Source organism: Mobula hypostoma, unplaced genomic scaffold, assembly GCF_963921235.1.
Source record: "Mobula hypostoma unplaced genomic scaffold, sMobHyp1.1 scaffold_130, whole genome shotgun sequence".
In the NCBI taxonomy this organism is placed as follows: domain Eukaryota; kingdom Metazoa; phylum Chordata; class Chondrichthyes; order Myliobatiformes; family Myliobatidae; genus Mobula; species Mobula hypostoma.
Genome location: NW_026948240.1, coordinates 258929 through 284000, shown reverse-complemented (window position 1 = coordinate 284000; position 25072 = coordinate 258929). Strand labels below are relative to the sequence as shown.

At 43.6% G+C, this 25072-nt stretch overlaps 1 pseudogene; it reads left to right on the top strand.

The window, feature by feature from the left end:
* Positions 1-4758: 4758 nt before the first annotated feature.
* Positions 4759-12584, top strand: LOC134342146 (oocyte zinc finger protein XlCOF6-like; annotated as a pseudogene).
* The last annotated feature ends 12488 nt before the right edge of the window (positions 12585-25072 follow it).

Below are 25072 nucleotides of genomic sequence, written 5' to 3'. Positions count from 1 at the left end.
GTATGAGGAGAATTTCATGGTTCTGGGCCTGTGCTCAATGGAGTTTAGAGGGACGGTTGAGATGGTGGAGGGATGTATGGTCAAGTAAACCTCCCGAATGCTGAAAAGCCTGGATACAGTGGACATGGAGAGGATGTTTCCATTAGACGGAGAGTCTGTGATCTGACAGCACAGTCTCAGAATAAAGATGCTTCCCTTTAAGACTGACATGAGAAAAATTTTTTGGCCAAAAGATGTCCGATCTGTGGGATTTGTTGCCACGGATTTTGTTTGAGGCTGCCATTTGGGTGTATTTTTGACAGAGATTAAGATATTCATGATTGCTAAGTAACTTTGGGATTACAGGAGGAAGGCAGGAATATGGTGTTGGAATGAAAATCAGCTATGGTTGAGTGGTGAGGCAGACCAGATGGATCGAATCACTTAATTCTGTTCCTGTGACTTATGTCTTACCGTGACTGAATGATGGCTTGTTCTTATCCCACATCGTTTTGTGACATGTGAGGGACAATAATAGATTGTTCACTGAGATCATTATATCTGCCTTCAATGTTTAAATTTCAGTGAGTTTTGTTCTTAGTAACATTAAGCAAAAATGTTTTTTTCTCCTTTTTATTGTTATTGTGCTTCATTATCTTTCACATTAAAGTTAGACCTGCGCTGAGAGCTTTATTGGAAGAAAAACCCCAACTGGACGCAAAGCACGACTGAAGACGAGGGAACAGCAACAAGTGAACCAGCCCGAGGGTTGACAGCATCAACTGGAGAGAACCCATCTGACTCGGAGGATCCAGTGATTCAGTCAGGGGAAAGTTTGGTGAGTCTCATTTACTTAGACACTGGTCCTTTAGACATTGCATACTTGTACAAAGGATGGTAGGAAATAGTTGGAGTGAGACTGAATGTTCCCAGAAGAACCAGTTATGCCTCTGTTAGACCCAGTTGCAATCACTCCTTGTCTGGTAATGTGCTTCCAGCAGCCCAGCCCTTTAAAACCACTCCCATTCTGTGGAAGTCGAATCCGGATAAAGCCACTCAGTGATCGTATAAGTACAAACTCTTTATTCCAAGCACCCGGGGCTATTCAGTTATTCGCTCAAACAGGAACAGTCCATGACTGTTCCTGCCCAATCCACTAACTGACTAACAATTCCCCTTACACCACAGATATATCCGTCCAGATACCCGCCCCCCACACAAGACAGGCTGGAGCCAAAGTTATTTGCTAAAGTCAAATTACAAAATAGTCATAATGGCTTACACACACAGAACAGACTGAAGCTGTCCTATCTCTACACATGAGTGCACAAGGAGATAAGCATCCTGAAACCCTAGCTAGCTACCCTCAAGAAGAAATATGGCTCAGCATGGCTTAGCACATCTGTTGATCATCAGCAGTTTCTTTCAGAAAAACAGGCTGCTATTGTTTAACGACGTGTTAATCCTTTTACATAATTTATCATTCCCTCCTTTTGATCATTATACGATCAACAAAGCAGTAATTTTTCACAGAGAAAGCAACCGAGTACAGCATTGACATATCAGTGGGTAATAACAGCGCACAACAGTAATTGTAACAATGACATGTACAACTATTAGGCCATAATGCAATATCATGCTCCACATATGACTGAACAGGCCTTCGAAGACCATCATTTTGACCCTTCGGTGAACCCATGTAAATCCTGTCCAACTTTCTTAATGCTGCAGTCTCCTTGGCAGTGTGGTCAGAGAGAGATGTAATGTTAGTAGACTCATCAGGGATATAGGTGTAGCATTCTGTGTCAATAATAGCACAGGTTCCCCCTTTCTCAGCTGGGATAAAATCTGAAGCCATACGACTCTGTAGGATTGTTTGCCAGATTGCAATCATTTCAGTGGATATTTCTGTTACTTGGGCCTGTGTTTCTGTCAGGGCCCCTGCAGTATTGTGGCCAGCTCCTCAAGTGCTGCAGCCAGATTGATTATCTCTCGTGAATTCCTGGCTACTCCATAGGAGAGAAAAGTGATCATCCAAAATCGCTCAGTCTCAGTTATTCCCCTCCTCTGCTGGGCACCTGCAAGTATGGCCAGGATGCATGTTTCCCAGTATAGGAAGTTCTGTTTGGTGGGGGCCTGAGATACCATCCTTCAAAACACTGACAGCCACAGTCATCTCTGACTGGAACATAGCTCCTCACCCCTCTTCCCCGGGTGTTGTTTAAGAAAGCCCAGGCTGAGAGTTCCTCACTCTGGTTGAGCGGGATTACTGACATTGGAATCATAGATTTACCACGCTGTGGGATTTTGACACAAACCCAGCAGGCCCCTAGTTCTACCTGTTTGGCATAGGTGTGAGAGAGAGACAGAGAGTTAACACGGGGGCCCCCGGATGCTGGGGTGAGCCCTCTCAAAGACATGAAGACAAACACCACTATCAGCCAATACATTTTCCTTTTGTCCGAGAGAGTCCTTCTACTCAGCTCCTTCAGGAACATGTTTGTCGTCTGTTCGATGTTCGATGTATCCACCGAGATTGCCCCTTCAGTTTCACAGCCGTGGGAGTGGTCAGTAACACCTGATACGGTCCTCTCCACTGAGGTCCGAGTTTCCCTCGATCCCAGTTCTTGATCAGGACAAAATCCCCAGGTTCTATGGTGGGATAGTCACTCCTCTCTGCGGGGTAGTTCTCTTCCTTGCAAGCCTGTCGTACCTGTGAATGTAATGCTTGGAAAATTTTGGTTAGTTGGCATCTGTATTTCCCCATCTCTTCCCCTAGAGAATGCTGTTACGTACCCCGTAACTGGGTTGCCAAACCAGCAGAAATGGACCACTCAGTTGGAGTCTGGATTACTGGAACTGAGGAAGTTTTATTAAAGAAATAAGCAACACAGTACTCTAATCAAAAGGATATAAATGCAACAGTTTAGCAATGATAAAACACACATGCACACAGAACTAGGATAATAGGATCAATCAAGCTCTATCGCAGTCTAGCAGTAAATGATCAGTTTCAAGTGATGCAAAGTTCAGTTCAATTTAGTTCAGTTCAGTTCGCAGTAATCGCTGTTGTGCCGTTGGGGCGGGGAGAAGAGAGAGAGCGAAAGCGAATGAATATTCAAATAGGATTCCACACAGACCTTCGGTATTCCTCGCAGTTAGCTTTCGGGCGAGCCCTTTGTAATGTCTTCTGAGGTCACCAACTGTGACCCCTCCATTCCAGATACGATCGTTCCTCTGCGGTGAACCCGGCACCCAGGCAAGGGTGGACACACACACCAGGTTCCCGCCGACTCCTACCTTTCCACCCTGTGCGTCTCTGGCTGGTCCCGTGACCAGACCTCCAAAACTCCCACCAACTTGTGGGGGCACAACGCACTTCCTGGGTCTCGTTGTCTCGTCGTGTCGTGTTGTCCTTTGCCTTAGCGAACCTGTTCCTTTTATCCCCCTGCTGGGGTATCGCCTGTCCATCAAACTTCAAACAGTTTCAGGTTCAAAGCAACCGTCTTGACAATACTCGGAACTGTGTCTCCTTTTCGTTAATCTCTCTCATCCCCCATTAACATTCCTGAATGTTCCCCCCATTGTCCTTCTTATCGGCATCAATCTTCTGATAACTTGGTATTTTGTCACAATGCATATCCAATTTTGCTGGAAGACTTTCTGGGAGCAATGGTACACCAGGTCTTGGTCCCCAGTGTATCCTCATGGGCCGTCCATAAATGATTTCAGCTGGTGACAGCCCTGTTTTCCCCTGAGGGGTAACCCTCATGTGGAATAGGGCTAACGGTAAGACCTTCAACCAAGTGAGTCCAGTCTCTGCTGTTAGTTTGGCCAATTTACTCTTCAGAGTGCCATTGGCTCTCTCCACTATGCCAGCGGCCCGTGGGTGGTGTACATAGTGGAATTATTGCTTGATAACTAGTTTGGTATATATCTCTTGGTTTACTTTCGCCACAAAGTGTGGGCCATTGTCAGATCTCAGCATCTCTGGCAATTATTGCAAGTACCTGGAAATTATTTCCCATAATAATACCTTCACAACAGTCATAGTATTATTATTGGTAACAGTCACAACACACTGGAGGAACTCAGCAGGTTGGTCAGCATCCGTGGAAAAGATCGGTCAACGTTCCGGCCCGAAACGTCCTGACGAAGGGTTCCGGCCCGAAACGTTGACCGATCTTTTCCATGGATGCTGCCCGACCTGCTGAGTTCCTCCAGCGTGTTGTGAGTGTTGCTTTGACCCCAGCATCTGCAGTTTATTTTTTGGCAGTATTATTGGTGTTTGGAATAGCTTCAATCCATCTATTAAACACATCTGTAATAACTAAGCAGTATCTATTGCAATGTACTCTGGCCAATTCAATAAAATCAACTTGTAGACACGAAAAAGGTCCACCTAGCAAGGGAGTCGTACCTGATGTTCAGGATACAGGTTACCAACCATTCCCTCCTTTCCGAGGCATGTACAATTATGTATATAATCAACCAATATTCATTAAAAACTGTGTCGGAACACAAACCTGTCCCACTGGGGTGATCCAAAAATCTGGGTCGGGGTCTTTCTGGCACCCCATCTGGGACCACAGTTTGCACTCCTCCTCAGAGGCGTCCCCCTGAAAAGTATGTACCTCCCGCATGTCTGGCAAACCCGTTCTGCTTCAGTCACGGAGGGTTGTTTGACGGGAACCCGAGGGGACTGCAATTACTGAGGATTGTGACGCACTTTTCACTGTCTTACCTGCTAAAGCGTTGCCTTTAGTGACCCGGTCGGACATGCGGGTGTGGGCTGCACATTTAATAATGGCCAAAACTCGAGGTATCTGTGGAGCAGTGAGTAAGTTGTTTACAAAGGTAGCATTACTAATGGGGTGGCCAGAAGAAGTCAGGAACCCCCATTTTCCCAGAGAGCCCCGTAGTCATGTACAATTTCAAATGTATAACGGCAGTCTGTGTAAACGTTTGCACTTTAGTCTGTTGCTAGGATACAGGCACGAGTGAAACAGCTCAGCCTTCTGTGCGGAGACAACTGTTTCAAAAGACGACTGCTCAATTACTTCACTGTCCATCACTGTCGCATAGCCAGAACATTGTTTCTCTGCTGGATCCGCAAAAGAGCTTCCATCCACATAAAACATTGCCTCGGCCTTGAGGGGGTATTGTGGAATGGATAGCACAGTCTGTCCTTCTTTCACGGTGATCCGGACGGGGGCGGGGGGGGAGGGCAGTTGGTGTGGCCAACTTCATGGCCTGAAATTGCCCATAGATGGGGTACAGCATCCTGGGTTCGGTCAATATTAAAAGGATGTCTTACCAGATGTCCCCTCTTCACCTCTGACTCCTTCCATTATCGGAGTTGGCCCGTGGCCAGGTCTTGCTGGTCTCCCTCGGTGCTGGAGGTTTGTTTTGTCAGGTGTAGACAAGGAGCCCTAGGCTCTTTGGCTTGAACCTAGGGCAAAACCTAATGGTGGTATGGGGAACAACCAGTCCTGTCTGTCGCCAAAGGAAATCCGGAACTTCGGCCAGTAATGCACTGCCCTCTCTTCCTTTAACCTTTCCAATCACCGAGACTGGGAACCTCTGTCCCTCGAAGGGTGCATAATATTGGTCTCCTCAGTTCAGCACCCCGTAGGGTCATAGCACGGGGTCACATGGGGGTCGACCGCTGACAGAAGGGGTTCAAATGCAGTGGATTCCAGATTAAGTGCCCACCACTGGGGCGTTGGAAATTGGAAAAGGTGTTGGTTGTTCGCTAGTCCCAGGGTGATACCCTTACCTGTGCATAGAATCTCGACTTTCAACAGACAGCAAGTCTCTCCCTGCTAGATTACACCCCAGACTGGTGGTGACTGTAATTGAAACCTCACTCTGGTTCCCCTGGATTTCCACCTGCAGTGGCTGGGCACATGAATATGTACGTTCCGTGCCTTCAAACGCAGACAGAGTGATTGTTGCGTCTGATAGCTGGAATCCCTTTTCTGATACTATTTCCTGACCGAGAGTGGATGTGGTTCTCCCCGTAGCAATCATAAACGGAACTGGAATTTTAGCAACTTGCAGTATCCAGTATGAGGCTTCCAGAGTGCATACACAGGAATCACTGAAAGCTGTCCTTCCTCCTGCTCGTGGATTAGGCAGCATTTGGGTGGGCAGTTGTCATTGTGGAGCCATTAACTCTGCAGTTTTATTGCATTCTTCCCTCCCTGCTCGGAATAATCCTTGGTATTTCCTATCTGGATCTCAGGGTATAGGGATTTCCCCTTCCTTGCCACTGCTGTTTTACCCGAGCGGCCACCGTATCTGAGTACTGGGAGGATTGGGGTTTGAGAGCACTGGGTGCACTTGGCCCCTGGTAAGGTGAGGGTTACGATGGGTGCCCACTCCTCATCATGGTCACTGTCCTCAAACAGGGTCAGTATGCCAGACATGGGTTCAGGATCCCTTGTTTCCCTATCAGTTTGAGCTTCAGACTGACGTTCCTGCCCTTCTCTCCTATCTAGGTCTTGGTTTGCTTACGTTGTTTTTCCTGCTCTTGTTTTCGGTGCCCATCCACCCAATCACGCTCCGCTTTTAGCATCTCCCAACCTTTGGCGTTCCTTCTGCGGTACATTCCTCTATCCCTTTGTCACATGCATTATTCCTCCAACTTGCTGATCATATACTGTTCCACTTTACATCTGCCTTTTCCTTCCATTCCCTTCTCAACAATTTCCACTTCTTTCCACAGTTCTTTATCCATAGGAAATTTCCTGCTTGTTCACATGAGATAATATCCCAGGTTCCACATCCCCCCCCCCCCCCACCAGTGGCCACATTTTGTTCCCCAATTTCTTAGTCAGCGCTGCATTCAACATTCACAAATCTTTTTCCTGGGTAAAAAAATGCACAGTAGACGATTTATGTGCACACTGGTCATTACAAATTAGAGGGGACATTGGTGGGAAGGTGGGGAGATCTCCAGTGTCCCTGATGCTCTCACCTACAAGATGTGCATCCAACTGCAGCTTGTAACCCTGCACTTTAAGGAGTTGGAACTTGAAATGGATGAATTTCGGATCATCCAGGAGTTGGAGTGGGTGATAGATATGACATGAAGAGAGGTGAGTTACACCCAAGGTGCAGGACACAGGAAACTGGGTGAGAGTCGGGAAAGGGGATTATGTTAAATAGCCATCGCAGAGTAATCTTGTTGCCATCCCACACAACAACAGGTGGGTCCACTTTAGAAACTGTTGGGGGGATTACTGACAGAGGAAAGTCAAAGGGGTGAGAGGGGATTCGTTAGTGAGGGGAACAGAACAAGAGGGGTCTAATATCCTAGTGGTAAGGCTTGCTAGTGCTAGTGTGGGGAGAGGGTGATGTGGTTAAAATAAGTTGTAGGGGGAATGGGAGCCAGAATGACAGGACAGGTAGTGGGGAGGGTGAATTGAATTGAATTGACTTTATTACATACGTCCTTCATATACAAGAGGAGTGGAAATCTTTACGGTTCGTCTCCATCTAAATGTGCAATGTGTAATTTTCGTAATTTACAATAGATAGTTTACACATAGAATAGCCAATATATCATAGAAATGCAATTGTATCAGCATGAATTGATCAGTCTGATGGCCTGGTGGAAGATGGGCCTTTGCTGTGGCACCGTTTCCTGGACGGTAGCAGCAGGAACAGTTGCTGGTTGTGGTGAATTGGGTCCCCAATATCCTTTGGGCCCTTTTCACACACCTGTCTCTGTAAATGTCCTGAATTGTAGGAAGTTCACATCTACAGGTGCGCTGGGCTGTCCGCACCACTCTCTGCAGGGTCCTGTGATTTAGGGAAGTACAATTTCCGTAACAGGCAGTGATGCAGATAGTCAGGATGGCCTCAATTATATCCCTGTAGAAAGTTCTTTGGATTTGGGGCCCATCCCAAACCTCTTCAACCATCTGAGGTGAAAGAGGTGCTGTTGTGCTCTTTTCACAACACAGCCGGTATGTACAGACCATGTGAGATCCTCGGTGATGTTTATGCTGAGGAACTTAAAGCTGTTCACCCTCTCAACCCCGGATCCACTGATGTCAATAGGGGTTAGCCTGTCTCCATTCCTCTTGTAGTCCACAATCAGCTCCTTTTTTTTGTGACAAAGAGGGAGAGGTTGTTTTCTTGACCCCAATCAGATGTTGTTCAGACCTCAGATAGAGTCAGCAATCAAATGGTTGAGCATGGTGTGATGAATGTGCTGAGCTGTGTATATCACAGTGCAAGAAGCATCGTAGGAAAGCCAGATGAGCTCAGGACAGGGAATTATGATATTGTAGCCATTATTGGTACTTGGTTGCACTCAACAGTCTGAGGGATTTAGAGGAACAAATTTGTAGAGAGATCGCAGACCATGCCAGGAAACAAAGGTTGATTCATTAAGTGATTTTAACTTTCATATATTGACTGGGACTCCCATACTGTAAAAGGACTAGATGGGGTAGAGTTTGTCAAATGTGCCCTTAATCAGTAAGTAGAATTCCTGACGTAGAAGTGTGCAAGGTGCTGTTAGGAATTGATCCAGGGCTGGTGACAGAAATTAGTGATCATAATGCCATGAGATTCAAAGTAAATATGGCAAAAGGGAGGTCTGGACCATGGGTTGAGATTCCAAATTAGAGAAAGGTCAATTTTTATGGTATCAGAAAGGATCTAACAAGTGTGATTTATGACAGGCTGTTTTCTGGTAAAGGAGTACTTGTAAGTGGGAGGCCTTCAGAAGTGAAATTTTGAGGGTGTAGAGTTTGGATGTGCCTGCCAAAATAAAAGTTGAAAGATATTGTTGAAAGAACTGGTGTACAGACCTTGGTTTTCAGGAGATATTGAGGCCTCAGATATTTTATCCCTCTAAATACCTCAGACTATTGGGTGCTAACAAGACTCATTAATGACTACAATATCATAATTCCACACTCTGAGCTCATCTGACATTTTTTTACTAGTCTTCTGTTGGTTTCTAAAAGCTTCCCAATAGTTTTTCCTCTTTTGTTTGCCCTCTCTTTGGTTTTTATGTTGGCCTTGGCTTCTCATTTTAGCCACGGTTGTGTCCTGCTTTTCCAATGCTTCCACTTCTTTGGGATGTATCGATCACTCAGCTTCCGAATTGCTCCCAGAAACTCCAGCCATTGCTGCTCCGTTGTCACTCCTGCCTTTTCCCTCCAAACAAGTTTGTCCAGCTTCTCTGTCATAGAAACATGGAGAGGTTCAGGACAGAAACAAGCTATTTGGCCCATCTAGTCGATGCCGAAAAAACATTTAAGCTGTCTAATCAACTACCTGCACCAGGACCTTCGCCCTGCATGCCCCTACCATCCAGGCTCCCAAAAAAACTTCTTTTAGATGGTAAAGCCGAGCTCATATTCACCACTTGTGCTGACATCTCATTCCACACTCTCACGACCATTTCAGTAAAGAGCTTTTACAAATGTTCCCATTAAATTTTCACCTTCCCCACTTACCCATGACCTCTGGTCGTCATCCCACCCAACCTCAGTGGAAACAGCTGCTTGCAATTACCCTATCTCTACCGTCATAATTTTGTGTATTTCTAACAAATCCTCAAAGCAATGTATAATTTCCTTGTTTATGTTTAGAGCCTTTTTTAGGTGTATAAGATGATGAGGGGCATTGATCGTTTAGATAGCCAGAGGTTTTTACCCAGGGCTGAAATAGCTAACACGAGGGGGTATAGTTTTAAGGTGCTTTGAAATAGATACCGAGGGGATGTCAGGGGTAAGTTTTTTACCCAGAGAGTGGTGGGTGCGTGGAATGCCCTACTGGCTATTTCAGAGTATTTCAGTTACTGTGGGGACAGGAACCCATGCAGCTCAGTGGGAACAGGGAATAATACCAATGCAGAGAGTCCTACTGAGACAGGTCACAGATTGGAGATGGCAGAAATGTCCCATTCTTATTAAGACAGGAAGAGCATCAGAGAATATGTTGGTCATTCCAGATACTAGCTCTGTGCCCAGTTAGAAGATGATTTTGCTCTCCTACTTGGGTTGAACTTCACTGTAATAGTGTGATGTGAGAATACACTTTGACAACTCAAGTGACCTCATCTGAAAGGTTGTCCAACACTGATTGATGGATTTTGTAAATCTTTTTACAAGTTAATAATGACAAGGAATTTGTCTACAGGAATCTCGAACACAACACGCCAATTTTGCTGTCTCTGTCCAGATATTTAAGAAGTGGAGCAAGGGATTCACTCGATCATCCTTCCTGCTCAGACTGTGGGGAGGGATTCACTCGATCATCTGACCGACTGGCACGCCCGTCAATTTGCACAGGGGGGAACCCATTCATTCGATCAGACAGAGGAAATGGATTCAGTCAGTCATTTCAATTGAAGATATATCAGCAAGTTCACACTGGACAAGGCCATTCACCTGTTCTGTGTGTGAGAAGGGATTCAGTTGGTCATCCCACCTGTGGACACACCGGTCAATTCACCCTGGGCAGAGGCTGGTCATCTGCTGAATTTGTGGGGAAGGATTCACTCGGTCATCTGAACTAATGGCTCACCAGCGAGTTCACACCGGGGAGCGGCCATTCACCTGCTCGGACTGTGGGAAGGGATTCACTAATTCATCTCACCTACTGAGACACCAGTCAGTTCACACCGGGGAGCGGCCGTTCACCTGCTCGGACTGTGGGAAGGGATTCACTAATTCATCTCACCTACTGAGACACCAGTCAGTTCACACTGGGGAGCGGCCGTTCACCTGCTCAGACTGTGGGAAGGGATTCACTTCGTCATTTGTCCTACGGAGACACCAGCGAGTTCACACTGGGGAGAGGCCATTCGCCTGCTCAGTGTGTGGGAAGGGATTCATTCGATCATCCCACCTACAAGTACACTCATCTGTTCACACTGGGGAGCGGCCGTTCACCTGCTCAAACTGCGGGAAGGGATTCACTCAGTCATTTGAACTGAGGGTACACCAGCGAGTTCACTCTGGGGAGAGGCCGTTCACCTGCTCAGACTGTGGGAAGGGATTCACTTCGTCATGTGTCCTACGGAGACACCAGCGAGTTCACACTGGGGAGAGGCCATTCGCCTGCTCAGTGTGTGGGAAGGGATTCATTCGATCATCCCACCTACAAGTACACTCATCTGTTCACACTGGGGAGCGGCCGTTCACCTGCTCAAACTGCGGGAAGGGATTCACTTGCTCATCCCAACTGAAGGTACATCAGCGAGTTCACACTGGGGAGAGGCCGTTCACCTGCTCAGTCTGTGGGAAGGGATTCACTGAGTCATCCACCCTACAGAGACATCAGCGAGTTCACACTGGGGAGAGGCCATTCACCTGCTCAGTCTGTGGGAAGGGATTCATTCAGTCATCTGAACTGAAGGTACATCAGCGAGTTCACACTGGGGAGCGGCCGTTCACCTGCTCAGACTGTGGGAAGGGATTCACTTCGTCATCTCAACTGAAGGTACACCAGCGAGTTCACACTGGGGAGAGGCCATTCACCTGCTCAGTCTGTGGGAAGGGATTCACTCAGTCATCTGAACTGAAGGTACATCAGCGAGTTCACACTGGGGAGCGGCCGTTCACCTGCTCAAACTGCGGGAAGGGATTCACTTCGTCATCTCAACTGAAGGTACACCAGCGAGTTCACACTGGGGAGAGGCCATTCACCTGCTCAGACTGTGGGAAGGGATTCATTCAGTCATCTGAACTGAAGGTACATCAGCGAATTCACACTGGGGAGAGGCCATTCATCTGCTCAGTGTGTGGGAAGGGATTCACTTTGTCATCCAAACTGAAGGTACATCAGCGAGTTCACACTGGGGAGAGCCGTTCACCTGCTTTGACTGTGGGAAGGGATTCACTCAGTCATCTGAACTGAAGGTACATCAGTGAGTTCACACTGGGGAGAGACCGTTCACCTGCTCAGACTGTGGGAAGGGATTCACTCAATCATCCTCCCTGATGGCACACCAGCTAGTTCACAGTGGGGAGCGGAAGTACACCTGCTCTGTCTGTGGGAAGGGATTCACCAGGTCACACACCCTACAGAGACATGAGCGAGTTCACAGTGGGGAGCGGCCGTTCACCTGCACAGACTGTGGGAAGGGATTTACTCAGTCATCCGAACTACAGGCACACCAATCAGTTCATACTGGGGAGTGGCCGTTCACCTGCTCAGTCTGTGGGAAGGGATTCACTCGGTCAACCGAACTACAGGCACACCAATCAGTTCATACTGGGGAGAGACTGTTCACCTGCTCAGTCTGTGGGAAGGGATTCACTAAGTCATCTCAACTGAACCTACATCAGCGAGTTCACACTGGAGAGAGGCCGTTCACCTGCTCAGACTGTGGAAAGGGATTCACTTCGTCATCTCAACTACTGAGTCACCAGCGAGTTCACACTGGAGAGAGGCCATTCACCTGCTCAGTGTGTGGGAAGGGATTCACTCGGTCGTCTCATCTACAGAGACACCAGCGTGTTCACACAGGGGAGAGGCCATTCACCTGCTCATTGTGTGGGAAGGGATTCACTCGGTCATCAAACCTACAGAAACACCAGCGAGTTCACACTGGGTAGAGGCTGATCACCTGCTCAGACTTCGGGAAGAGATTCTCTCAGCCATCTCCACCGAATGTGCACCATTGAGTTCACACTGGGGAGAGGCTGTTCGCCTGCTGTGAATGTGGGAAGCGATTCACTGAGTATTCTAACCTTATGTAACTCTCGCTTTGGCTAGCAGCTTAATATAGGGTGTGATAGCCCCCCAGCCCAGCCAAACTTAAGAAATCTTGTTCGGGTGGATGCTGCTTGATGTATCCCCAGTTACATAGAAACATAGAAAATAGGTGCAGGAATAGGCCATTCGGCCCTTCGAGCCTGCACCACCATTTATGGCTGATCATCCAACTCAGAACCCTGCACCAGCCTTCCCTCCATACCCCCGATCCCTGTAACCCACAAGGGCCATATCTAACTCCCTCTTAAATATAGCCAATGAACTGACCTCAACTGTTTCCTGTGGCAGAGAATTCCACAGATTCACCACTGTCTGTGTGAAGAAGTTTTTCCTAATCTCGGTCCTAAAAGGCTTCCCCTTTATCCTCAAACTGTGACCCCTCGTTCTGGACTTCCCCAACGTCGGGAACAATCTTCCTGCATCTAGCCTGTCCAATTCCTTTAGTATTTTATACGTTTCAATCAGATCCCCCCTCAATCTTCTAAATTCCAACGAGTACAAGCCCAGTTCATCCAGTCTTTCTTCATATGAAAGTCCTGCCATCCCAGGAATCCATCTGGTGAACCTTCTTTGTACTCCCTCTATGGCAAGGATGTCTTTCCTCAGATTACGGGACCAAAACTGCACACAATACTCCAGGTGTGGTCTCACCAAGGCCTTGTACAAGTGCAGTAGTACCTCCCTGCTCCTGTACTCAAATCCTCTCGCTATAAATGCCAGCATACCATTCGCCTTTTTCACCGCCTGCTGTACCTGCATGCCCACTTTCAATGACTGGTGTATAATGACACCCAGGTCTCGTTGCACCTCCCCTTTTCCTAATCGGCCACCATTCAGATAATAATCTGTTTTCCTATTTTTGCCACCAAAGTGGATAACTTCACATTTATCCACATTAAATTGCATCTGCCATGAATTTGCCCACTCACCCAACCTATCCAAGTCACCCTGCATCCTCTTAGCATCCTCCTCACAGCTAACACTGCCACCCAGCTTCGTGTCATCCGCAAACTTGGAGATGCTGCATTTAATTCCCTCATCCAAGTCATTAATATATATCGTAAACAACTGGGCTCCCAGCACTGAGTCTTGCGGTACCCCACTAGTCACTGCCTGCCATTCTGCAAAGGTCCCGTTTATTCCCACTGTTTGCTTCCTGTCTGCTAACCAATTCTCTATCCACATCAATACCTTACCCCCAATACCCTGTGCTTTAAGTTTGCACACTAATCTCCTGTGTGGGACCTTGTCAAAAGCCTTTCGAAAATCCAAATATACCGCATCCACTGGTTCTCCCCTATCCTCTCTACTAGTTACATCCTCAAAAAATTCTATGAGATTCGTCAGACATGATTTTCCTTTCACAAATCCATGCTGACTTTGTCCGATCATTTCACTGCTTTCCAAATGTGCTGTTATCACATCTTTGATAACTGACTCCAGCAGTTTCCCCACCACCGATGTTAGGCTAACCGGTCTATAATTCCCCGGTTTCTCTCTCCCTCCTTTTTTAAAAGGTGGGGTTACATTAGCCACCCTCCAATCCTCAGGAACTAGTCCAGAATCTAACGAGTTCTGAAAAATTATCACTAATGCATCCACTATTTCTTGGGCTACTTCCTTAAGCACTCTAGGATGCAGACCATCTGGCCCTGGGGATTTATCTGCCTTTAATCCCTTCAATTTACCTAACACCACTTCCCTACTAACATGTATTTCGCTCAGTTCCTCCATCTCACTGAACCCTCTGTCCCCTACTATTTCTGGAAGATTATTTATGTCCTCCTTAGTGAAGACAGAACCAAAGTAATTATTCAATTGGTCTGCCATGCCCTTGCTCCCCATAATCAATTCACCTGTTTCTGTCTGTAGGGGACCTACATTTGTCTTTTCCAGTCTTTTCCTTTTTACATATCTATAAAAGCTTTTACAGTCAGTTTTTATGTTCCCTGCCAGTTATCTCTCATAATCTTTTTTCCCCTTCCTAATGAAGCCCTTTGCCCTCCTCTGCTGAACTCTGAATTTCTCCCAGTCCTCAGGTGAGCCACTTTTTCTGGCTAATTTGTATGCTTCTTCTTTGGAATTGATACTATCCCTAATTTCTCTTGTCAGCCACGGGTGCACTACCTTCCTTGATTTATTCTTTTGCCAAACTGGGATGAACAATTGTTGTAGTTCATCCATGCAACCTTTAAATGCTTGCCATTGCATATCCACCATCAATCCTTTTAAGTGTCATTTGCCAGTCTATCTTAGCTAATTCACGTCTCATACCTTCAAAGTTACCCCTCTTTAAGTTCAGAACCTTTGTTTCTGAATTAACTATGTCACTCTCCATCTTAATGAAGAATTCCACCATATTATGGTCACTCTTACCCAAGGGGCCTCTCACGACAAGGTTAATAATTAACCCTTCCTCATTGCTCAAAACCCAGTCTAGAATAACCTGCTCTCTCGCTGGTTCCTCGACATGTTGGTTCAAAAAACCATCCCGCATACATTCCAAGAAATCCTCTTCCTCAGCACCTTTACCAATTTGGTTCACCCAATCTACATGTAGATTGAAGTCACCCATTATAACTGCTGTTCCTTTATTGCACACATTTCTAATTTCCTGTTTAATACCATCTCCGACCTCACTACTACTGTTAGGTAGCCTTACACAACTCCCACCAGCGTTTTCTGCCCCTTAGTGTTACGCAGCTCTACCCATATCGATTCCACATCTTCCCGGCTTATGTCCTTCCTTTCTATTGCGTTAATCTCCTCTTTAACCAGCAACGCCACCCCACCTCCTTTTCTTTCATGTCTATCCCTCCTGAATATTGAATATCCCTGAACGTTGAGCTCCCATCCTTGGTCACCCTGAATCAGTACACAAATCAGTACCCTGAAAACACAAACGGTACATAATATGCGATTAAGCATTTGGGCTTTATAGTTTCTTACTTTGATTATAGGGCGAGTGAAAAAATTAATAAAGAGGAAAGGCCCACTCTCTCCGTTCATGTCTTCTCATCTCTCCCCGGCAAAAGACAGCAAAAATCTCTCTTCCAGACTCAGAAGAAAGAACAACATTTCTCTCATTGGATAGCCCTGCACTCCAAAACCCTGTTGTCTCTTGTGGTAACCTAAACATTGCTGCTACAGAGAAACCGTTACCTCAGCAGTGATACATTGCAGAGAGGCCATTACATTAGCAGTGAAACCTCACAGCATGTTACACTTGTGACATAGTGCTGGAATGTTTCAATAAGCTGCATGCTGGATATTTGTCCATCACCGTTGCTGAATGCTATTTCGAGAGTGACTGTCGGTGCTGAACTCTGCAATTATTGCTGCTGCTCACCACACCCAATTCTGCACCCTGATCACTGGGCATGGGAGCAGTTTCTTCTGTTGTATATTCACCTTTAATGGGACTGGAGTTTAACGTAGACTGGAGTGGAGAGCGGCCAGTGAAGGAGTGGAGCTTTGAGGCTTTGGCTCGAGAGGTTTTGGCAATTGGATTGTGCAATCAAGTCAATCAAGATTTGAATATCTCAGACCCAGCAGAAAGCAGCTGATTGGGCAATCGAGGTCAGGTGACCAAGCAGTTTGATTGGGCAATCGAAAATTGAAAAGATCAACAAACAAGTAAAGAGAGGGGTAGCTCAAGCGGAGCGGCCAGTGAGTGAGTGGGCCAGTGAAGGAGTGGAGCTTTGAGGCTTTGGCTCGAGAGGTTTTGGCGATTGGATTGTGCAATCAAGTCAATCAAGATTTGAATATCTCAGACCCAGCAGAAAGCAGCTGATTGGGCAATCGAGGTCAGGTGACCAAGCAGTTTGATTGGGCAATCGAAAATTGAAAAGATCAACAAACAAGTAAAGAGAGGGGTAGCTCAAGCGGAGCGGCCAGTGAGTGAGTGGGCCAGTGAAGGAGTGGAGCTTTGAGGCTTTGGCTCGAGAGGTTTTGGCGAGCAAAGGCAGAGGACGAGCTTGCTCCCAGTAAGGTAAGGCCGGGTATGTTTCTTTAATTATTTTGATTAACTTAGGAGTTGGTAATGGAGGCAGTAGATAGGGCAGTCCAGTGCTCTGATTGTAGGATGTGGGAAGTCAGGGACAGCACAATTGTCTCTGATGACTAAACCTCAGGGATCTGCACTGGGTCCAATGTTGTTTGTCATATATATTAATGATCTGGATGATGGGGTGGTAAATTGGATTAGCAAGTATGCAGATAATACTAAGATAGGTGGAGTTGTGGATAATGAAGAAGGTTTTCAAAGCTTGCAGTGAGATTTAGACCACTTAGAAGAGTGGGCTGAAAGATGGCAGATGGAGTTTAATGCTGATAAATGTGAGGCGCCGCATCTTGGTAGGACTAATCAAAATAGGACATACATGATAAATGGTAGGGAATTGAAGAATGCTGTAGAACAGAGGGATCTTGGAATAATGGTGCATAGTTCCCTGAAGGTGGAGTCTCATGTGGAAAGGGTGGTGAAGAAAGCTTTTGGTATGCTAAACTTTATAAATCAGAGCATTGAGTATCGGAGTTGGGATGTAATTTTGGAATTTTATAAGGCATTGGTGAGGCAAAACTTGGAGTATTGTGTACAGTTCTGGTCACCAAATTATAGGAAAGATGTCAATAAAATTGAGAGAGTACAGAGAAGATTTATTAAAATGTTGCCTGGGTTTCATCTCCTAAGTTACAGAGAAGAGTTGAACAAGTTAGGTCTTTGTTCTTTGGAGCATAGAAGGTTGAGGGGGGACTTGATAGAGGTATTTAAAATTATGAGGGGGATAGATAGTGTTGACGTGGATAGGCTTTTTCCATTGAGTGTGGGAGAGATTCAAACAAGAGGACATGATTGAGAGTTAAAGGGCAAAAGTTTAGGGATAACATGAGGGGGAACTTCTTTACTCAGAGAGTGGTATCTGTGTGGAACGAGCTTCCAGCAGAAGTGGTTGAGGCAGGTTCGATGTTGTCATTTAAAGTTAAATTGGATAGATATATGGACAGGAAAGGAGTGGGGGTTTATGGGCTGAGTGTAGGTCGGTGGGACTAGGTGAGAGTAAGAGTCCGGCACGGACTAGAAGGGCCAAGGTGGCCTGTTTCCGTGCTGTAATTGTTATATGGTTATATGGTTAAACCTGCAAGAGGTACATCCAGCTACAGGTCTTGTCAAATCGAGTTAGGGAACTGGAGCTGGATGAACTTCGGATCATTCGGGGGGCAGAAGCAGTAATAGATTGGAGTTGCAGGGAGACAGTCAGTCCTAAAAGTCACGAGACAGGTAACTGGGTGACTGTCAGGAGAGGGAAGGGGAATAGACAGAAAGAGCAGAGCACCCCTGTGGCCGTTCCCATCAACAATAAGCATACCATTTTGGATACTGTTGGTGGGGATGACCTGCCAGGGACAAGTTGTAGTGGTTGTGTGTCTGGCACCGAGACTGGACCCTCAGCTCAGAAAAGAAGGAGGGAAAAGAGGAGAGCAGTAGTGACAGGGGATTTGATAGTTAGGGGGACAGTTAAGAGGTTCTGTGGGAAAGATGGAGAATCCCGGATGGTCTGTTGCCTCCCTGGTGCCAGGGTCCACGATATCTCGGATGGAGTTCTCGGTATTCTCAGGAGAGAGGGTGAGCAGCCAGATGTCATGGTCCACGTGGGGACCAATGACATAGGTAGGAGTAGGGATCAGGTCCTGAAGAAGGAAAATAGGGAGTTGGGGAAAAAAGTTAAAAAGCAGGACCTCAAGGGAGGTAATCTCAGGGTTGCTGCCTGTGCCACGAGACAGAGAGGGTAGGAACAGGAAGTCATGGCAGTTGAATGTGTGGCTGAAGAGTTGGTGCAGGGGGCAGGGGTTCAGATTTCTGGATCATTGGGAACTCTTCTGGGGAGGTCTGACCTGTACAACAAGGACGGGCTGCACCTGAACTGGAAAGGGACCAATATCCTGGTGGGCAGGTTTGTTAAAGCCGTTGGGGAGGGTTTAAACTCGTTTGGTAGGGGGGTGGGAATCAGAATGTGAGTGCAGAGATTAGGGTAGAAGGACAAGGGCATGATACTATGTGTTCTGAGTTGGTGAGGAAGGACAGGCAGGGGACAAAACATAAATGTAGCCAGTTCGAGGGGTTGAAATGTGTCTATTTCAACGCTAGGAGTATTAGGAATAAAGGGGATGAACTTAGAGAATGGATCAGTACGTGGAACTACGATGTTGTGGCTGTTACTGAAACTTGGCTGGAGGAAGGACAGGATTGGCTGATGCAGGTACCGGGGTTTAGGTGTTTAAAAGGAAGAGGATGGGAGATAGAAAGGGGGGGAGTAGCATTACTGGTCAGGGATAGTATCACGGCTGTAGAAAGGGAGGACGCTGCAGAGGGAGTGTCCTCTGAGAGGGGGTGTGGGTGGAAGTCAGAAATAGGAAGGGATCAATCACTGTGCCGGGAATAGTCTGTAGGCCCCCAAATAGCCCTCGGGCACCGAAGAGCAGATAAGCAGGCAGATTTTAGAATGGTGCAGGAAATACAGTGTTGTAGTTATGGGTGATTTCAACTTCCCTCATATTGACTGGCACCTCTTGACTGCAAGGGGGATAGACGGGGCTGAATTTGTCAGGTGTGTTCAAGAAGGATTCCTGACACAGTATGTGGACCGTTCGACGAGAGGACAGACCATACTGGATCTAGTTCTGGGTGATGAACCTGGTCAGGTTGCAGACCTCTTGGTGGGGGAGCATTTTGGTGAGAGTGACCACAACTCCCTTAGCTTCAGCATAGCTATGGAAAAGGATAAAAACAGACAAAATGGGAAAGTGCTTAACTGGGGAAGGGCTAACTATGAATGGATGAGGCAGGAACTAGCGAGAGTAAATTGGAAACAGATGTTCAAAGGTAAAAGCACAGAAGTAATGTGGAGGAAGTTTAGGGACCACTTGTGCTGGGTTCAGGATAGGTTTGTCCCACTGAGGCAAGGAAAAAATGGTCGGAAAAGGGAACCATGGCTGATGAAACACGTGAGGCAACTCGTCAAGCGGAAGGAGGAAGCATATGTAAGATATAAGAAGCAGCCAGAGCCCTGTTGGTCGCTTTTCAATTGCTCCTACCCTGTTTACTTAATTGTCTCCTACCAGTCTTTTTTTTTGAAACCTTATTATAATACTTCAATACTGCTTTACTGTGGCTGGGAAAAGATCCAAAGCGTTTGCAAAAGGAAGAGAAACAGAAGATGAATCGCCAGTCACTTTGGATTCAATCAGTGACTTCCTTAAACGGCAAAAGTAGGAATTCTCTGAGGAGTTTCAACTGCTTAACAGCAAATTGGATACAATTCAATGAACTTTATTTCAGCATGAGAACCAAATTCAGGAGAATACTGCGAAGCTAATGACACTTGAAGAGGACGTTGAAGATACAATTAAACTCTGCAAAGAGTCATCTTTATCCAGTGATAAAATGCTGAAAAGGATCATTAGTGTCGAAAATAGAAACAGGAGAAATAACTTGCGAATCCTGGGTCTTGAAGAATCAATTGAACGCCCTGACCCTACGAAGTTTTTGCCAAACTTTCTGAAGCAGGTTTTCCCTGCTTTATTCACTATCGAGCGGAAGCTCGATCGAGATTTTCGCTCTCCGACTTTGAAGCCATCGTCTTCGGCGGTGAAACCCAGATCGGTCGGACTAACCTTTCAGGAGTTTGGTATGAAGTTTTGACTGATTGCATGAAATATAAAGAAGTTATGTTGGAATTTTATAATGAAGGATATAAACCATCCCTTCGGTTCCCCGCCGGTCTGACTATTGTTTTGAAGAACGGATTGCGAAAAAGAATAAATGCAGTTGAAGATGCTAAAGTTTCTGAAGGATGAAGTCTAAAACTGTTGTATTTCTTATTTGATCAATTTTTTTTCTTCTGTTAATATGAATTTAAAGTAAGGTTTCATTAAGCTTACAGTTTGGCTGTTCATATATTGTCTTGTTATATATTTCTTAGCTCACTGACTATTGGTCAGCTTTCTCGCTTTGGATGGGGGAGGGGGTAGGGCCTATTTCTCTCTGGGAGATGTGTTGGGTTGAATATATGGTTGTTCGAGATTTCTACACCCTAAGGCCAAAGAGTTTTCATTCATCTCACATGTTTATCATTCTTATTCTTGAATTGATTACTTTTTTATTGACTCTCGTCTAATTCCATCTGTAATCGACTGCAATTATGACATTATCTCCATTTCGGATCATGCTCCAATGAAACTTTCTATCAAGTTAATGGATACTTCTTCTACTAATAGGCAATGGCGATTTAATTCCAATTTGCTTCAAGGCCTGGACTTTGTTAAATATATGAAAGAACTGATTGATTTCTTTTTATCGACTAACAGTACGGCACAGTTTGGGACGCCTTTAAAGCTTATATCCGCGGACAGATTATTTCTTATTCTGTTGGTTTAAAAAAAACTTATTAAGAATGAAACATTTTTGTTGGTTGATAAAATTAAAGAAATTGATAAGAAATATGCTATTGCTCCTAGTAAGGAGCTCTACAAACAGAGAGTCGAACTTCAAATGGAACATAACTTATTATCAACATCCTCGATTGAAAATCAATTAATGGAAACTAAAAGTGAGTTCTATATTCATAGTGATAAATCGGGTAAACTATTAGCTAATCAATTGAAAACTACTTCGGTTAAACATCAAATTATCAAGATTCGTAAACATGATGACACTTTGACAGTGATCATGACGAGATAAACAAAACTTTTCAAGAATTTTATATGTCTTTATACAATTCTGATTTTCCTCATGACCCTAACACTATGCATGATATTTTAAGGAAATTGAACTTTCCGAAATTATCACCCGAAGAATGTTTAACTTTAGAAACTCCTATTACAGATGAAGAAATAACAGCTGTTATTTCTTCAATGAATTCTGGCAAAACACCTGGTCCTGCTGGTTTTACAGTGGAATTTTTAAAGTTATTTTCCTCTGTTCTCTCTCCTTGGCTGTCTAGAATATTTAAAGAAGCAATCAGATTAGGTAAATTACCACAACCATTTTATGAAGCTTCTAGTTCTTCAATTCTTAAAAAGAATAAAGATCCTACTGATTGTGCATCATACAGACTGATATCGCTTCTGAATGTAGACTCCAAAATTTTTTCTAAAATATTAGTAACTAAGTTAGAAAAGATACTACCTCAAATTATCTCTGTGGACTAAACAGGATGTATTAAAAATCATTATTCTTTTTTTTAATATTAGGAGGTTAATGAATATTGTTTATACTCCCTCATTTAACACTCTGGAGTGTATTCTTTCATTAGATGCTGAGAAAGCTTTCAACAGAGTTGAATGGCTATATTTAGTTACTGTGTTTGAGAAATGTAATTTTAGTCCGATATTTATATCTTGGATTAAATTGATATATCATTCCCCTGTAGCTTCCGTTTGTATTTGTACTAACAATCAAAGATCTTCCTGTTTTCATTTATCTCGGGGTACTAGGCAGGGATGTCCTCTTAGTCCATTATTATTTGATATTGCCCTTGAACCTTTAGCAATTGGCATCCGAGACTCACCTAACATTTTTGGTATTACCCGTGGAAATGAAATACTTAAGTTATTATATGCAGATGATTTGTTATTATATATCTCTAATCCTGGGAAATGTATTCCCGTTGTTTTATCCTTCTTGGCTCAGTTTAGTAATTTCTCTGGTTACAAATTGAACCTTAATAAGAGTGAACTATTTCCCCTAAATATGCAGGTTTCTATTGATGGATGTTTACCGTTTAAATTGGTTACTGACTCTTTTACATATTTACGGGATAAAATTACGAAAAAGCAGAAAGATTTATTTAAAGCTAATTTTTTTTTACCTTTAATCGATTACATTAAATTTTTGCTTACTTGAATGGTCACCAATTTCTTTATCATTGATCGGTCGGATCATGCTATCAAGATGATTATTTTGCCTAAATTTTTATATGTATTTCAAGCGGTGCCTATTTTTATTCCAAAATTCTTTTTTGATAATGTTGATTCCAAAATCTCCTCATATACATGGCAGAACAAAAATCCTAGGTTAGGTAAAAGACATTTACAGAAATCTAAAAAGGAGGTAGGGTTTAGCTTTGCTTAATTTTAGATTTTACTACTGGGCAATTAACATTCAATATTTAAAATTTTGGTTATGAGACTTGGATGCTACTTCAAGTCCACATTGGGTGAATCTTGAATGTAAATCTTTACAAGGGTTTTCATTGGGTTCTATTTTAGGGACTTTGCTTCCCTTTACTCTTTCTAAATTGTATAAACAAATGGATAACCCAATAGTTAAATATACTTTACATATATGGTTTCAATTTTGAAAATGTTTTGGGTTGAATCAATTTATTTTAGCAAGTCCTATTATGTCTAATTTCTTTTTTCAACCCACTACTATGGATCAAGCATATTTGGCTTGGAAAATTAAAGGTATAGTATGATTTTGTGATTTATTTTTGGATAATTGTTTCATGTCTTTTGAACAACTATCTAATAAATATAATTTGCCTAGATTTCACGTTTTTAGATATTTACAGGTTAAAATTTTTAAAAAATACTGTTTCCCCTACCTTCCTGAATTTACAAACGTTTGTATATTCAATGGATATTTTGGAAAAAAAAAGATTTAAAGCCTTACACAAAAGATTTACACAGAAAGGTGTAATACCAATTATTTATAATATAATTATGAAAATATGTCCAGTTGTATCTAATAAAATTAAGACTGATTGAGAAAGAGAACTTAAGATTATTGTACCAATTGAAAAATGGGAAAAAAATCTTCAATTAGTTAACTCATCCTCTATATGTGCTAAACATGTGTTGATACAGTTTAAAGTAGTACATGGGGCTCATATGTCTAGGATAAATTACCTCGTTATTATTCTCATATAAATCCTATGTGTGATAGATGTCACTCCAAGATAGCTTCTCTAACTCAAATGTTTTGGTCATGTCCTTTGTTGAAAAAATATTGGAAAGATATTTTTGATATCATCTCAACTGTTTTGAATATTGATCTACAACCACACTCTACTACTGCCATTTTTGGGTTACCAATGATAGAATCAAGTCATTTAACCCCTTCAGCTCGTCGGATGATTGCATTTCTTACATTAATGGCTAGAAGATCAATTTTGCTGAATTAGAAAGAGATTAATCCTCCCACCACATTTCATTGGTTTTCTCAAACTATGTTGTGTTTAAATTTGGAAAAAATTAGAAGTGTTGTTTATGATCCCTCTATTAAATTTGAAAAGACTTGGAGGCCATTTATTCAGCACTTTCATATGATGTAACTTGACCTTTTCCAAACTTATTTTATTTCTTTGTAATACATGGTGAGAGGAACGGAGTCAACGACACTAATGGTTCCTTTTTTTTAACGACATTACAAAACAGTCCATGCCTTTTTTTTTAGTTTAGTTGATTAACATTGTTCAGGTTCGTTTTTATTTCGGGGGTATATGTTTGTTTTATTTTTCTTTTTCATGATTTTTTTAATAGATTTTTTTGTTTTATATTGTTCATCTGTATCATGTATGATAGGGAGATTTAATACTCGTGTCAACTGGGCTTATATTTAACTATGAAAATTACGATGCTGTATTCCCAATAATTTTGTATCAATACTGTGGTATGTTTATTATTATGATACTAATAAAAAGATTGAAAAAGAAAAAAATATATATGATTGTTTGAATATCTTACTTTACGGTCTGCTTTCTAGTTTTAATAACTTAGGGCCAGATTTTTTAATTACATGTTGATTGGTATTTAAAATGGTTTGAAATATTACCCTACTTAGTTTGAATGTGAAAGGGCTGAATCACCACATCAAAAGGAACAAAGTGTTTGCTTATATTAAAAAAATAAGAGCACTTTTTTTTTACAAGAAGCACACATACGCAGCTGTGATAGCTTACGTTTTTTACTGGGTGGAAGGGTATGCAATTCCACTCTTCGTTTAATGCAAAATCACGTGGAGTTTTGCATTTTGTAGGTAATAACAGTTTACTTTATTCAGCAAAAAGTTGTTTCGGACCCTAATAGTTGTTGATTTGTTATTGTATCAGGGAGTTTAGACAGTAACTTGATTGTTTTTGGCTAATGTATATGGCCCCCAATGTAGATGATCCAGGATTTTTTGAACATCTGTTTTCATTTTTGCCAGATTTGTGTACTTACTCCCTTGTGATGGGGGAGATTTTAACTGCTGGTTAGATCCAGTATTAGATCATTCATCTATTAAACCAGCCACACTTAATAAATCAGCTTTGTTTATCCAATTTTTTCTAACTATATG